The sequence below is a fragment of the Charadrius vociferus genome, unplaced genomic scaffold, assembly GCF_000708025.1.
Source record: "Charadrius vociferus isolate BGI_N301 unplaced genomic scaffold, ASM70802v2 scaffold54, whole genome shotgun sequence".
Taxonomy (NCBI): Eukaryota; Metazoa; Chordata; class Aves; order Charadriiformes; family Charadriidae; genus Charadrius; species Charadrius vociferus.
Window position 1 is genome coordinate 802,117 of NW_009648350.1, and position 4,208 is coordinate 806,324.

A 4,208-nucleotide genomic window follows, 5' to 3' on the forward strand; every position below is an offset into this window, starting at 1 on the left:
CACCGCAGCCTCCCCGAGGGGACCCCACTGGTGCCGGGTTGCCGCCTCGCCACCCCGGCCGGGGTTTGGGGTGCGGTGGGGAGGGCGGCAGGCATGGGGCGGAGGCGGCAGGAGTGGCTCTGATCGCTGGTGATTTGCGCCGTGACTCAAAGACTGGTGGTGTCGGGGCCGGCCATGGGGAGCCCTGCGAGGGCTGCCCCGGGCTGGCCATGATCTGGCCCTAAAATACAGCCCAGGCCCTCTCCCGCGTGCTTCTGCTCGGAGTCACTCCGGGACAAGGTGACCTGGACGCTGCCATCTCCTCCCTCCTGGGACTCACCAGTGCCCGGGCTCCAACGTGGTGGCCTGAACTGACAGCTCCCTTCCTCCGACACCTCCACCACCCCGAAGCACGCGAGCCCTTTCTTTCCCAGGGGAAAACTGGCCCCAGATCAGCCCTGGTCCCTATAAGTGAGGGGGGGACGGCAGGTCCCTATAAGCGAGGGTGGGACGGGGGGGACGGCGGGTCCCTCCCCGGTGTGCCGGTTCAGCTCACCCATCCGGCAGCCACCCAACGCTGCCCTCCTGTCTCGCGCGCCCCATTTCAGGGGGGTTCAGCAAGGGAAAGGGGAAGGCAGAGGTGTCCCCCCAACACCAGCGAGAAGGGGCCCCCCAAGGACGCCGAGCGCCAGCCCTGAGCCCCCGCGGCGCCGGCACCACCGCGACCGCGACACGGCACACGGGGACAGGGACGGAGGAGCCTGAGGTCTGGCAGGAACACATGTTCCCCCCTGTTAAATTCCAGCTTAATTCTCATTTCCATTGTGTTATGAAACACATTATCTGTTGAAACTAAGTCAACAGTTGTTTGCATTTACGTGTAAACACAGCGAATATTAGGAACGGGGCCAGCATTATATTTGCATCCGAAATGCCGCCTGCACTGCCCTCTCTCCCTGGCTCCTCTCCATCCCTGCAGTCAGACGCGGGCACGTGGGGAGATGGTGAAACCCAAGACCAGAGCAGGCCGAGAAGAGAAAAACCACCTTGTTTTTCCCCCCTCTCTATTTTTATTTTTGTGCAGCAGGAGGAAAAAAGAAAACACCCAAAAAACCCATCCCTTTAAACCCACATAACGCACCGACACGCGCACCCCTTCATCTCGGGCCCAAACTCAAACCGCTTCAAATTCCCAATGATACGCATATCTTATCGGGCCTGCTTTGCATAGCGCATAAATATTTATTTGCTTTTAATCCTGCAAAGCAAACCTGCCTCATGGCACGTTTCCCTTCATCGGCAGCTCCGGCGCCGTCCCAAATTCGGAGCCAGCTTTAGGTGCAAGCAGGGAAACCGGCACCCAACGCCCAGCACCCGCCGCCTCTTGGGTGCCCGGGGCGGGTTCGGGGGGTGCCGAGGCGGCTGTAGGGCACCCTGGTTCCTCACTGCTGCAGAAAGCGAGAGCCCAGCTCAGACACCCCACAAACAGCAGAAAAATAAACACATGTGCATCGTGGTTTGGGTGTGGGAGGCGGCTCGATGCCGATTTAGCTCCGGGATGGTGATGCTTCCAGGAGAGGTGATACCTCTTTGGGCCACCCTCCTCAAAAAAAAAAAAATTTGGGGGTTCTGCAAAGGGAGAGCACCTTGTCATGGGGAAGGCAGAGCACACGTAGCTCATTTTTTGGGCTCGCAGCTTATTTTTCACACGTGCCAGGTTGAAAAATGGAAACGCTCCGAAGTCTTCAACTATGAGATGGGAAATGAGGGGCTGCATCACTGGGGACCAGCTCAGGCTCTCCGGCACCCCAATTCAGGATGCTGCTGAGCACAGACCCGTACCCTGAACCCTGCCAAGACCCACACAACCTCATGCACCACCAAACTTATAGAAAACCATAAAAAAAATGAGAATTTTCAAATACCAAATCACGCCAGTGCCAAAAATCCCTTAATTACCTCTTTCTTCAGCCAGAAGGAGGGGAAGCAGAGCGCTCGCCCGCATCCGTCCCTGCTCCGCTGCGATCAAAGCACTCAGACGGGGACCGACGGATGCAGAGATTGGGGAATTAATTTCTTAATCAACTCCCCTTAAATGGGCAGTAAGTGATTAGGCAGTGAGCCACCGCCACCAGGCAGCGCGGGTGCCGAGCCCGGGAGAGCCGGCGAGCTCCGGGCACGGCTCTTCGCACCTCACACAGCCGCAGAGCGGGTAAACATGGACTTCTTTATACTGGGCAAGTAAATATTTAAATGGGCGGGTTTATTTTGGCTGCTCTGCCGCCCTGCCTCATCCTCCACGAAGTCGCTGACCCAGGCGGAGCCCAAAAACCTGATAGAGAGCAAAATGCTGGTTCCCCCCCACCCCAGGATGGGAGGAATTGCCTTAACCTCTCCCCGAGACCGGTGATCTGGGATCAGGAGGGGAAATAGCCCCAGCGCCCCTACAAGAGGCTTTCCCTGGGTGCCGAGCGTGATCCCGCATCTCTCCGGCATCTTCAAGGAGCATCCCTCGCAGCCCGAAACCGTGACTCCCGGGATGTCAGCACCTCCAAGGAGAGGTACCGCTCCATCCCCACAAAACGCCTCCCCCGGCCCATCGCCTCGCTGCCCCAAAGAGGGCAGAAAAAGCTCCCCCCAGCCAGGCAGCCCGGCTCTCCCCAGCATCCTTCCAGCTACTCAAAATACCAAGGGCAATAAAGAGAGACTCAAGCAGAAAGCAAAATCAATACCGAGAAGGAAGGTTCTGGGCTTGAACGCCTTTCGTAGCATCGCTGGTGAAAAGCAGGTTAGCAGGGGGGGTTGCCGTAAGGTTTCCCATAGGCATCACTGATGCTTTCCAGACGGGGAGCACACAGGGGGGTGCAGACCCAGCCCAGCACCCCCACAGCCTCATCCCACCACAAGCGAAGAGTTAAGGGGAGAGGAAGAGGAGGAGGATGAGCACGCAGATGCCGGCACCACATTCTGGCCCCCACCCCGGGCGATGCCAGCGTGCACCCCAGCTGCTGCCATTTGGCTTTTGGGGTGTGCGGAGCTGCGGGGAGGGGGGACACAGGGACAGCCGGCGCCAGGAGGAGAGCCGCCTTCCCACTGCGCTCCTCGCCCATGGCCCCGACCGGAGCCATCTCCCTTCCTGCTCTTCTGGTCCTGCGTCTCCCACACCTCCGACGGGCTGACTCCGGCTGCCGACAGGCATCGGCTCCCCAGTGGGGACAGCAACCAGGGGGGATCTGGCCATGTGCCACGGCAAAGGGCACCCACCGCTCTGGGTGCAGATGAGACCCCCACGCCAGGGGAAAGCCGGCATCCCGGAGCATCCTCAGCAGCAGCTACCCACAGCAGCACCAGCCTCCGCATTATTTTTAATTATTGGGTTTAAAATAATAAAGGATGCCTACGTGCTCCGAAGCATCGATGGCAACCCAGCACGATCCCCGCTGTTAAAAATAGCCCTTTCCAGGAGCGTGGCTGCCAGCCACCCACGGGCACCCTTGGCCCCGTGGGACGGGTGCTCTCTGCTCCATCCATCGGCATCACCGCGCCGGGTCCACGGCACGCCAGAAGGTCAGTGAGCACAGAGTTCTGCATCATACATGCAGAACAAAAATAAAATAAATCAACCAAGAGCCAGGAAAATATTCAGATTCTTCTGAATGCTGCAGAAATGATACCTACGCTGCTCAGCAAGAAAAAAATAAATCAGGAGAAAGAAAATTTATGGGCGATGAAGCCACGAGCCAAGCGTTCTGCTTTCAGGGAGCATTTAAAGACGAGGGGATTTGTGCGCTACAAGGTGCGGAGGGGAGGCAAGCATCACCCTCACCGGCAGCTAAAGTAGAGGAAACTTTTGCATGGCTGCGGCAGCGCTGGAGTCGGGCTTTTATCACGGAGAGCCTCGCGCGCAGGCAGCGATAGGGCTGGATTTCGGCAGGTGTAATTCCCACGGAGATAAAGACCTTGTTTTTCAACAAGCAGCGGCATCGTACATAAATTACAACGGCAAACATGGGGAAACAAAGAGGTTTTCAAGAGAGCGCGTAATCCTTGGAGGGGCGGCTCAGGGAAAGCTGGCGCCCGGCTGCGGGAAGATGATGTGGGAGAGATGTGAGGCTAATCTCGTGCTCTCCCACCCCCCAGGAAAGGAATAAACCTTTGGGCAGGTGGGGAAAAAAAAAAAAACACCACCTGAATGATAAGCATTTGAGGGGCCCAGGATGGACGTGAGA